The 13,145-nt window shown below is 41.5% G+C and overlaps 1 long non-coding RNA gene across 2 annotated transcripts in view; it reads right to left on the reverse strand.

Moving 5' to 3' along the window:
• Window positions 1–13,145, reverse strand: part of LOC148053064 (uncharacterized) — a 169,128-nt gene that overhangs the window by 37,352 nt on the left and 118,631 nt on the right. For both annotated transcript variants that reach the window (XR_015708564.1, XR_015708563.1), the window contains exon 3: window positions 3,426–3,599. This is a non-coding gene — a long non-coding RNA (uncharacterized LOC148053064). The remainder of the gene's footprint in view (window positions 1–3,425; window positions 3,600–13,145) is intronic.

Genomic DNA, 13,145 nt, shown 5'->3' on the forward strand with positions numbered 1-13,145 from the left:
ACATTCTCAAAGTAAACACATAAACAACGAAAAAAAGCTTCTATCTGACCAAGGAAGAAGAGTGTTAGAAGGATGTAATGCAATCCCTGCAGCATTTCAAACTCTACTTCAAATCTAGGTCTCTTTCCACATAGCATGTTCATTGCTTGCAGCAAAAATGGGTTCTTTTAAAGAGCATGTCCCTTTATCATCATAGAACCAGCAGTTTCAGATTTCATACTTGTGATCTCAATAGCTTGCAGGAATTTATATTCAGAACACAACTTTGGTGTATAAAACTGGGGAAAAATGTCAGACAATGTATTTGCGTATCGCCCGGCAACCTGAGAGGGGACTGGTGCATTTTAGCTGTCCCAACATTGTTTTTCAGACTTTAGAAAAAAAGGGGAAGACAAAAAAAAAAATTCCTTGTATACCATTGGAGAAGTGGAAAGGACGGGTCCCTATTAATTGACTGTTTACTGCTTTATTGTCAAGTGACTGTTTCCTAAGGAAATGTGCTGTCTGCAGTCTTTCAGATGCACCTGCTAAAGCCTTCAGCGAAGAGATCCCTGGCTTAGTACATCTAAGCGTGTGTACGTACAAACACTTGCACTACTCATTTACCCTGGTTAACACTCCTAATTATACTTTCACCCGAGATCTGGATTTTCTTGGTTTGATAAATTATAAGGTAGTCTGCTCAAACGTCAGCCTTCCCCAGGCACGAACTTTTGTGCAGTCGTGTATACAGAGGGTTAGTGACACACTAAAATACGCACAATGCTCTTGGTACTTTGCAGGATTAAGCTCAGAATGTTTTTCTCATTCAAGATTCTTTAAAAGTCGTGATGCCACCTTTTGCCTTCTTTTCCATACAACGTATTTCAAAAAGAGATACGTGATGGAGAGTTCAAGCCTTAGTGGTTCTTTTCTAGTGGTTCAGAAAGAGCACAATGTCAGCTTACAGCAAGTCATCTTCGTATCCCCTAAGCAGATCTGCAAATTCCTCCAGCGCCTTGGCAAATGCGTATTTATAAAACCAAATATGAACCCAGATTGCCATTCTTTTTTTTTTTTTTTCCCCTAGTCAGGCCTGTAGCCAGTCTAGTATAAAAATCTCTGGGAAAAATGCACAAGTGTACACAAAGGCAGACATTGGGCACGCCATACCCCTGAACCCGCAGCGTAATCTTAAAGAGGAGCCACGAGTCTGCAGTCCTGATGGCCAGAAAGACACTTTGAATCACAGAGAGCTCCAGGAAAGCAATGAGATCTCCTTCAACAAAAATACTTCCACCCACATGAATTCCGCTCTTGGATATTTCTCACTGGTATATTGACTTTTTCAAGATGGCACAGGAGCTAACTTAACTTGAATTTCCTGGCTTTTGAGAGATTATAGGCATTATTTACTCTTTCTTTTTTTACCTACCACATTTTTAATTAAATTAAATTCCCCATGCATGGTTAGCTATAAAGTGCATATTACTTACCTGCATCTTCAGATCTTTTACAGTCCCGTGGGTAAATCCATAATTAGTTGGTTTTATAAAATGCATATTATTTACTTGACAGGCCAGAATGGCTCTAGAGGAACTGTCCTCCTGTCTTGGTTAAGTGCATAATTAGGCAGGTTTTTAAAACCCATATTATGTTCCCCACATTGAAGCCATTGCACTCCATTTGTTAAAGAGTCATTCTTTTTTTAAAAAAAAATACGTATTATTTACTCAATCGGCCAAGACAGCACGTAATTATGTATTTAGGACGTGTGCAATGCATAATAAAAAATACTCATGAAAATGTATGGAAAAAATTACTTGGCACTATTAGGGCTTTTTTAAGCCACCATGTCCTCACCACTTCCACCATTTCCTCTCAAAATACCAAGTGTGTTCAGAAGAACAACTATTTCATTAAAAAAGCGTTCAACCAAGCACTACTTAATGGGATACTTATACATTTACCTAAACTTTCAGACTCATTTCATATATAAAGGGAGCATTTGTGCTCTTTTCCAAGGACAGAGCCATTTAATAACATTAGAGTAAAACTTTATTTTACACTCCTACTTCCTTAGTCCTCAGGGACAGATTCTCACTGGCATAAATGCACGCTGTTCCACTGAAGAAAGTAGTGGCATGTTAATCAGCAAAGCAGAGGGTCTGAATCGCCGTGTCCTAGAAATCATGCACTATTACTTTCCAGTGGATATTTCAAAGCGTAAAGGTGAGGGGACTGAAAAGTGCCTGTGAGTATCTTCATATCATTGCAATAGAGACCTTTCAGGGTGACCATTCCCCATGAAAAAAGCCCTGCAGAAAGCCAATCTATCGCTGTCATGCAACTCTGAGGTCTTACGGGGGATACAGGTTGTGCACCGGCTTTGAGGACTCTGAACGGGGACACGCATCACACGATTTCATTAGTGACAGACCAAAAGCATGAAGTAGTAATTCACCCAGCAGTAATTCCAGACAACCGCCCAAGTACCATCCACCTCAGCTGAGTCTATTAAACATCTGGACACATACTGTGCATTGCTACATGTTATGGACCAGATTCATATAGGTACTGAAACACCAGTTCCTATTGATTTTACTAAGCGAGATACCCAGGTAACTGAAGAGCTGTGCCCTTGTGCGTTTGGAATCTCAGTCTACCAACAGAGGCTTTATGAAGCTGAAGCTATTGGACATCAGGTTATCAGCAGCATGATGAAATCTGGAGAAGATTTGAAACTATCAAAGGTTTAACATTAAACAATCAGAGCTGAGTTTGACCTCCCTGGTCTTATGTCATGCTTAGTGCTGCTAAACTGAATGAGAATGATGTGATGTTTAGTAACTTGCGATGTGACAGCTGTTCAGAAAGGGTGATTCACATCGGCTTCTTCTTGAGTAGAAAGGGCATCCTCCTAAGTATCTGGTGTTCATTTACTGGGGGCAGTTAAATGAAAATTCATCGTCCCTCTCCTCCCATTTGCTCTCATCTCCCAGCCTTTCCCCACAGCACTGCTATTCCACCCATTTCAGACAACACACTAAGCCATCTCTGTAGCTCCTCAGCCCCGTGTCCAGGTGTAGAGCGAGACAGAAGCTACAATGCTATGCCTTGGGGGGTGGGCACCTCCTCCAAATCACAGCTCAACACTAAAAGCAACCAAAACAACAATATGTCCCATCACACGGCCCAGGTCAGGCAAGAAAGCACCAGCTCCCCTCAAAACCTCATTCACACTCATTTGAGTTTACTCCTTCCCCCGAGTACTGCACCAAGGCCAAGCTACACACCAAAAGCATGATGTATTGCATAAGGAACTTGCCATCAGTAGAATATGACTCCTTTCTGGAATCTGCTCAGGTTACGGGCACACAATCAAATGCAATCAAGGCACAGCAGCTAAACAAGTTAGCACCTGTCAGCTGGGCCTCTAAACCTACCTCTGGAAGTGCCTTTATGTTCCACCCAGAAGCATATCATGGAAAGGGCCACGCAGTGAAAGATGCTGCCTTCACCCCTGGTTTGTTTGGCTGTTCACCACCCCTCTGCTGCATGTTGCCACCTTCACATTTCAGCTGGCAAATCCAAATCTGTGAGTGCTCTCATTTGCTTAACTGAAGAAAAAAAAAAAAAAAAGAGGAAAAAAGATCAGATGGCTTAGTTAAAACAGATCTCAAAACTAAGTTGGCTACACTAGCACCAAAGTGCAGAAGGACCAATTGAATGTTTTTTCCTCCTCAGACAGCTGGTTAAGATGGTTAGGGTGATAACTTCTAGGACAACAGTAGTAACAAATAGTTGGGAGGAAATTAAGCCACTTTTGCATCACTCCTCTGGAATAGCTCCAGCCCACCCTGGCTGCAACGGAAAACATGCTACCTTAAATCCCAGTGGAAAGGGTCTCAATTTCAGTTGGTATTCTCAATAAATATGAAACAGAACGTGCAAGGCAAAACCAGACAGGTTCCTTAAACAAAGACTGTGACTAATTTTAAATTATGTTGTCCAATCATATTGATCATTACAGCCACTTACATTTACTATAAATCTACTAGAGTTTTTCTGTTTTGCTTCTTTACTTCAATATAAAACCAAGAACTCTCTCCCGCAGTTGGCTAGATATTTCCTGAAATAACACGAGTGGTGGCTATTTTACCCAGCAGGTTCCTTTATCACCACGGAGCAGGAAAGTTGACAGGCTTTGTGTCTGAAATGTAATTAGCTTGTGGGAGTACAGTCATAATGAAAGTAAAATTTACATTATTGCAGGCATGTGATTGCTTGCTCTTTCAAACAGGAGTGAAAAGTGAATTCCGAGGCATGCATTTGGGGGGCTTATTCAATCAATAACCTCAGACTTCCTATACGTCTGTTGAGGGGAAGGGAGGCAACTGGACATTTAGATCAGGTTTCTCTGTGAAAGCTTTTAAGACCTCAAAAGAAGAAACGAATGATGAAAAATTACTAACACCATTGGGCCTGAGTCCCATTTCAGTCCCGTTCAGGATTCACCCAGATTAACAGAGGAGAAGCTCTCCCTTAGAAGCAGGTGTAGAGGTTTACAAACCCCTTCAAAGCACAAAAAGTAGCTATCCTTCCTCATTAAAAACCAAAAGTTTTAATTTTCTAAGCTAAATTCTCCCAGTAAATACATTTGTAGAGCAAGCCTCAAACACACTGGAAAACACAACATGCTTTGACCCTCTTCTATTCGTTTCTGAAAGGCTGAAACACAAGAAAACAGAGCATTTAGGACACAGTTAGGCCATGATCTCCTGTTGGTCCGGGGGCGGGGGGGGGGGGGGGGGAGAAAAAAAAAAAAAAAGGGCAGTTTGTTCCAGGGAACTGTAGTTTGCTCTGTAAATACTTACAGCCCCATGTGACAGGTACAACACTTATCAATCTGTGTTGGGGCCTGATATATATTGACAGCAGTCAAGTCCTGCCTCCCAGATCCCTGGGAGCTTTCTTTTCTAGATGCTTTTAAACTTGTTGGCCGCTACAAAATTCCCAGGAAAACAAATAGCCTTTTCTCAAACCAAGTATTTTGTAATGAGGGTCTCCATCTATTGATAGCATCTTTCCAGGAGAAGGAGGGGAAGTAGGAAATTCTCCTTCATTCATATAACCTCTTAGCAGAAATAAAACAGTATACTGTAACAACAGCAGTTTTAGGAGCTGCATGGAGATATACAGAATCATATGGTGGGAAGGGACCCTGAGACACAGAGGTCATTTTCCCTTTGAAAGCAAATTACATCCTCTCTACCAGATGTTTGCCTACCCAGTTCCAAGCAAGACACAGTAAAAGAGACTCCAGCAACCTACTCCGGTGATGCTATAACCTCCCTGACCGGGAACACTTCTGTAAAATCCAGCCTGAGTCGTGCTAGTTTGAGTTCAGTCCCATTGCTTTGTCCACCACGGACAGGGAGAGCAGACCTTTACATATACAAAAAGAAAAATCGTACTCCCTTCCAGACATCAGTGCCTCAGGCTCTATAACCCATTTATTTTAATCTTTGTGGGACACCTTTTGTGGGGTTCTGATTATCCTCCTTGTTCTCCTCTAAACTGTGTCCCACTGATCCAAATCTTTGCCGAATTACATTGCCCCAAATAGGCTGAAAGGCTCCAGCTGGGACCTTGTGAGAAATGAGAAATCAATGCAACTTCTTGCAAATGTTCCCTAAGAGCTGTTACCCAGGAACTAAAACTAAAGAGGGATATAAACAAGGTTCTTTCTACAAGAAAGAAGGTGTTAAACAAGTAGCTGCGCTGCCCCAAAAACCAACAGTGCAGTGAACAGTGGTCCTTACTAGAGTGACACAGCCGGCACCAACATGACTCCCGTCACGTTCTCATATTCCCCGCTCCCTGTTTCCTACCGCCAGCAGCAACATAACCAGTGAAAAGGGATGAGGAATGCACCTTTTCATTTCTGTGTATCTAGATGTCCTGACCTTGTCCAGTAAGAAGTGGGTCAAAGCATTAGAGTCTATTTTGATGCAAGAGAGATCTAAGTTAAGCAGAAATAAATCTTTCTTTAATAGTGCTTTGATGCAGCAAATAAACAAAAAAACTTGTTACAGAAAGATCTGCAACAAATTTAGGAAAAGTTAATAACTATAATTTAGCCAAGCAGATACAAATACTGTATCTGCATCCCTGTTCTCTGCATTAACACTGATTTTATTTTAATATGTTATCTGCTGGGATTGGTGTTATCATTGGGCCAGCTGGTTTTAAAAAGAAAAAACAATCAAGATGATGAAGAGGGAACACGTTTTCTTTCCATCTCCCTTTGCAGAAAATATTAGGAATAATTTCAAAATTGTTTGAAAAATCTGAATGTCTTACTGGTTTTGGCAGTTGCCAATTATGCCGATGCACCTCTCCCCACCTTGTCGCGTACAGGAATTATGACTGTATGGGGTATACGTCTGCTGCCACCATTAACTATGAGAAGATTATGGCTGTCCTTTGAAGTGTCATCAGTGACCTTTACATAACCCATCGGAAGCTATTTTTCCAGGCTGTCTGCAGACTCAGGCAGTCGCTTTGCAATTGTTCACATGCGGCTCGTAGGCGAAGAGCCTGTTGTTTGAAAACTTTTCTTTGCGATCACAGAGGCGGTGAGTATGTATTGATATACGGATGTGTGAGACATACTGGATTCTGAGGATGTTCATGAACTGCACTATAGAAAAGTCAGCACAGATCCAAAAAGACATGAATTTCCAGACAACGGACTAGATAATCCAAAAGACATGCTGGTAGTAATGACAACAGTGAAAGGTGTTTTACTGCTAAACAGTGAAATCGGTGCATGTTCTGCCGAAAAGTACAGTGAGTTAGCATCACGCTGTAATCTAATGTAGCAAACTGTGATCACTCACAGTTAATGTCACAGGACCATCCCTTATTTCTGACAGAACGATATCTGTTTCACAGACGAAGTGTTCCTCTCCTGATCCGCAAGCACTGCATAAGCCTCTGGATACAACTCGTGTTGCACGTACAGTCAACAGTTATGGATAACTGGTGACCAAAAGATATTACAGTAAGTATAGAAATAAAACGCAGTGGTCAACATATTGGAGTTTGATATTGTCTGTTGCCACCCTATCCAATTAATTTAGAACTATTTCTTAATGAGTGGACTTAGAAACTGGTATTATTATATCCTTTGAAGTAAAAGTAGGTCTCAATCTGCCTATTTTATTTTTATTTTTTCCTTTTCCTTAAATCAGCAAATCCGCTACATAGCCTCTTGCTGATTTTAAGAGGCATATGGTTCTTAATCCAGCGGTGTATGAATTATGGCAGTAAATGGCTTTGAAAGTGCCTCGAAAGCAAAAATATGGAAATTTCCCCCCCAAGAGACTCGGATGAGCAGTCATTATTTTTGCGATTGCAGAGAACACTGCCCAAGTGTTCCAAGACTGTGTGTGTATAATTGTTTGTCTCTTTCTCGCTTTGAAGTATTTTTTTTTTTTAAACTGTAAAACCTCAGACACACTCAAGGACAGCTTCCACAGCTTGGTCAAGAACACTAGCATATCTACATATTCACTAAGTCATAAATCTTCTATACTTTGGCTATGCATATATGACACATGACCCTTATTTCTCCCTTGTGGTTGCACTCTGAGAGACAATAGAGGTCCACTAAAGCACACAGCTTCCCTCTTCGGTAATATTTCATATGTATCTCCTTACAACTACCAACACATCAAGGTAACTGAGCTGCAGTCTGGGAGGGGAGTTTAACCATAATTGTCTTAAATTGTCTAATTTGGATAAAATGAGCAAGAAAATTCCCTCAGCTATTTGTTAGTATAATAATGTCATCTATATGTTTCTTGCCTTGTGGTATTCTGTTTTGTAAAGGGGAATGAACTATACTCTGAATCCTTTGGATATTTGGTTCGATCTGTCTGTCAGACATTAATTAGTTTCATAGCAATCTCTCACTGCTGTCTTGTGGAAAGACAGCAAGACTGAAAAATAAGCCAGGATGACAAAGGGAGAGCTTGACTTGCTTCTGACCAAAGAAATCTGTCATTAAGAAAAGGTTCAGAACTCGGATCTGAAGCTCCTTTGCCTGCCTTGTGGGAGTACAGATGACTGGATTAAAACATTAACACGTTATTATACACAAAATCGTCTTTTCAAAGAATGGTGTATTTGCTCATTTATTTCTATGTACATAAACAACTGTAGAGAGGGATATTTTCAGAGCAGAGCGCTGGAACTCAACCATGCGACACTCTCTAACGACAGTGGCTGTTAGGCAGCCAAAACGCCGAATGAGGTTTCCACATTAACCTTAAAATAACATTATGGAGGCCTCAATAGCAGCTCTGCAGTTAAATCCATATTAAAATTTGCACTTGGAGCATCGCTAATGTCCCAGGATTTCCTACTCAAATTACTCTGCATCATCTCCCTATTTTACATACCGAGGTCTAATTCTCTGCTTCGTAACAGCATTTTTTAACACTTGTACAAAGCATATTTGCAGCACCAGCAGAAAAGTCCTACAACAGAGCAGAGAGTCATGTCCTAACTCTCCAGAAGACAAGGGAATTCGTTCACGTATATTTAAATATATTAACTTCCACTCAAAAAGAAATTTTAACCTGTCCTATTCAGAAATCTGGAGCTCAGACTCTCATCTTGTGTCAGGTAATAGCAGTAAACAATCACGTGCCCTAAGTCACACATGTGCATTTTTGTAGATATTTTAAAGATAGGCCTTTTGATATATTTTTTTTTAAAATATAAATTAATCTCTCTCTCATCATTAGTTTTCTCCAGCTCCGGCAGACAAGATCAACATTTGGCTCAAGACAGTGCATTCCCTTGGCAGCAGCACCCAGCGTTCTCCTCGTTGCCCCCTCTGAATTTCGGCACTGAAGTGGAAAGTAGCTCCCCACATTTGTGCCTCTGTACACAAGGACCACTTCAAATATGGTAAAACGTGGGATTTTTCCAAATCTATACCACCTTCCTAACACCTTCCTCCTATACCAAATCCTCCTATATAAGGCTCTACCCTAACTCGCTCCCGCTCACCACCAACCTTCTGTCCCCACTGGCTTGTGTCTGTCCACATGTGTGATCGACCAAACTACCCGTATCCTTTTCTCTTGGGCATGAGCCTGTACTTGCCTCCCAGTGTCACCACTGCCTCAGTTGCCCTGGCACGTGGAAAGTTCAACTTCCACCTATGCCACATGCTGCTACGCTTTTTCTTCAATCACTTGGTGATCCCTTCCTTCTACACCTTATCCCTCGTAGGTTCCCGAACTGCTGAAAATAAAGCAATTTTATTTAGATTGCTAAATACAGACACTGGAGTTTTAAAATGCTGATTGATAGGTTGTGTTTTTTACATGAAAAATATATATCTGGCTTACATTACAACACTAGTTTGCAGAAGTAGGCATGATGATAAATTCCTGGTTTATTTATAAAGGGGGGGGGGGGGAAAGACAGACTAAACTAATCAAGTCTTCTCTGAGGCATTTCATCCCCAGGGCGTTTTAAAGAACACGTAGCAAGACCAGGGCTTTCTCAATCTAGTGCAGAAAAAAAGTGAAATGGCCTGGCAGCCTGAAATACATCGCTCTGAAGAGGGACTCAGCAGGGAACAGGTCTATCACCTTATTCCCCCTCCAAAAAAAGAAACAGGAGAAAAATTGCTTTGCTCAAAACATGGGAGCAGAGACAAGATCATTGCTTCTTTCCTTTTGCTTAAAACAATTCAAGGAAGGGTTGTGTAGAGATCGAAGGCTGCTTGGAGTCGGGGCTGGCAGCTACGAAAGGGAACGGGCAGGCACATGAGCGCTGGAGAGCAGTGCCCTTCAGCTGTATGGACCTCACCTGCTGTCCATCGGCATGACGATGCCCAGAGGAAGGCTGCTCAACAGCCCATCGGCCTTATGAAACAACTGATGAATTCAGTTTTTTAATAGTTAACCAAATCCCAAACCTTTTTAAATTTAGCACATTATTGTTGCCAGTCTACTGAGAAGATAGAAATGAAGGTGACACCAAACCGAATTTTCCATCTCCTATCTTATTTTAGTATCTGCTGCTAAAGGCACAATGGGCAAACCAACACACTTACCAACAAACCGCAGGATAAATCAGCAAATGATTTGTAAGGTAGACACAGCTAATACAGTGTGTCAGTACAGCTCATTCCAGGCATCCGGAGTGACATACACTGCCCTGGCAGAGATGCAAATCTTGATACTGAAACATCCAAACTGGAAACACCATAGCGAAGACTTGGGCATTTGTGCTATCAGGTCCAGGGCAGAAAGGACGCTTCATGTTTAAGGGCTCCGTGCCTAACCAGATGAGATGTTGGACAAAAGTGGACAAAAGCATCAAGATTCTTCAAGGTGAATGGTTTAATTAGAAGACCTTCTCCATGTCTCACCAAAGAGATCTGATAAATATCTACGGGAGCTTTGAAACACACATTAAACGCTGCTTGCTAGGCTACAAATTCCTTGTATAAAGATCCCTTATTCTCCAACATATGAATCCCATAAGCCTTTCATTTTAACCTTAACTGCAGAATGATGGTAAAATCATTAAAAGTGAGACTTCACTAAAATATGAAGAACACGCCAGATTCCTTACTCCCTTTTCATAGTATCTTATTCAGGTTCACAACAATTTCAACATTAGTTCCTCTGACCTGCGATAGACTCTAACGAGACATTTTAAGGCAGCTTGCAGTAACGCAGCCACACCAACAACTTCGAGAGCCTCACGCGATTTACACACACGCACATTTTACCTTACCACAAAACAGAGATGAATCAACTGGGGAAGAGCTTCCTCGTCAGGAGGAGTCTAGCCCTTCCTTCAAAATATCTCGGACACTTTGCCACCCCCTGCACCCTAACCTAAATCAGGTTTGGGGGACAGGGGCAACGGGTGTTTTTGAGAACTCATAGTTTCATTCTAGCTAAATATGCCATGGAAAAAAATCCCTTTATTTGATTTATTTCCAGTGCCTATTCCTCAAATGAAATTTAAATCCCATGTATTTGGAAAAAAATCAGACAACTGCAGTGCAGCTGCAATTTTTTTAAAGGGAATGCATAAAGAGAGGCTCCTAAATCCACACATTTCTGCTGAGCCTAGCACTCGCACCAGAGCGTCTCCTGGGCCAAAACACATCAGACCACATTTCAGAGGGTCACCTTCTGATACTGCCAACCCATGAGGTACAGCAGGAATACCAGAACTGTAGGAAAGGCAAGTTACATTAGTCTTTCCAGATCTCCAGCAGATTGTTTCATGGTCTGGGTAAAGACACATTCGATTTCGTCCAAACCAGTTCACACATTTTCTTAATAAGTACTTGTGTCAAAATGTTTCAGTTGTCAGAATATTCACCTCTGAGCCTCAGCATGTAAGTACAAGTCCACACATTAGTTTATCCATCAATATACTGTCTGTATTTTTGTCTATGCATTCCTAAAGTGCCCATCACCCTGATGCATAGGTGCCAGTTCGAATTCTCACCCCGTGTTAGTTTGACAGCGCTGTCATCAGGGAAGACAGAGCTGTACTGCGCTTCGACTAAAATATGAAAGCATGGCTACTTCTGTCCGTCTCTGGTAGCTACTCAGGTGGAAGCCGGTGGCTCCACTTCAAGAGGAGTAGCAGGTATAATCCCGCGTTCAGGCCAGTGTTCCCTTCTCCAATAAAACAGGTTATAAATCCCAAGCCTGGACAAAAATCTTCCTCGTGGCAGATTGGCAGATGGTTCACGTGGCGAGCTCGCTATCAAGGTCTTAGGGAGACTGTTCAGTATGAGAGAAACAACATATATAAACAAAATCTACTCCGTTCTTTATCCTACACAAATCCTAAGCAAGGAGCACACTTTCTTTATGGAAAAGTCTATCCTCATGTTCAGACAGCACCTAGAAGAGTTATAAAATAGCAGCTCCTATAGCACCAGCACCATTTTAATGGCTGAATGCAGAATTAAAAAAGCAGGCTTCGCTTCCAGGTGCGGACAGATGTCCGATGTGAAGATATTGGCTGTCCCTTACCAAAAATGACAGGCATTTTTGGTAAGGCTTTTCTTAACAGATGGCAAAACTTGGGTCCTACTGATTGTAGCAGGATCTGAGGGCATTCAGCGCACAGCAGGATCAGGCCGAAAGCATGGGTCTGAACACCAGGTTTCATCCACATCGTTAAGAAAAGGTATCAGTGTGAAAAGGATGTTCAGACACTAAGCATCAGATTCAGAAAAAAAGACCAACAAACCTTTCCGGTATATTGTGATGTTTTCTTTTGTATACTGTATCAATGACTGTGTGGTACGCTCACAGAAAAACCAGCCCTTGGTAATTGTCAGGGAACTTCATTCTGAGTGCAGGCTCTACTGGAAATTAATTGCTTCAGTGCAATCTGAACCACATCATAAATGTCATGTAGAAGTTGCAGGGAGTGAGGAGGCAATGACAGCTCTATCCGCACTGTTTCATTTAAAGGTGGGTAAAACACACTGCGACAGAAGTGCTCTTCATCAATAATTTAGTCCGCAGTGTAAAGCCAAGCCTTGCCAACGATGCCAGGGGAGCAGCTACCTCCCCGGTTTTAATGACACCAGCAGGGAGGGGTTGAGGGGCCAGCTCAAATCAACATTCATTGTGCATCTGGGCATGTCGGCAGATGAAGATATCTAGGACTGAGCTGACAGGACAAAGGGTTGAAAAAAGAAGTGTAACCTAGAAAACCTTTACTTTGAATTCTTTGTATAAATTCAAGGGGGATGACAGTTCCTAAGGTCATCTTACATAATAAAACTACAGTGATCTACATAGAGAATTTTAACTCTTTCCAAAACATAATCAAAGAAACCGCAAGTTAAGTTTATATTATTCACTTTATGAATGTAAAATGCAGAATCCTTAATTCTCTGAAAAGAACTACTTTAATGAGCAGAATGTTAACATTTATATGCCTGACTTCATCGTAATAACCCTAATTATAGTACCACGGAAGCCCCGCTGTACTGGAGGGTCACTGGAGTTCCTATTATAACCCTTATCTTAGGGGAGTTTAATATCTTTGCCATTTCGCAGCGTATCAGCTGAAACTTGCCACGCAGG

This window comes from Nipponia nippon, unplaced genomic scaffold (assembly GCF_047370975.1).
Source record: "Nipponia nippon isolate SJK-2023a ecotype South Korea unplaced genomic scaffold, ASM4737097v1 scaffold_4, whole genome shotgun sequence".
NCBI classification, from domain to species: domain Eukaryota; kingdom Metazoa; phylum Chordata; class Aves; order Pelecaniformes; family Threskiornithidae; genus Nipponia; species Nipponia nippon.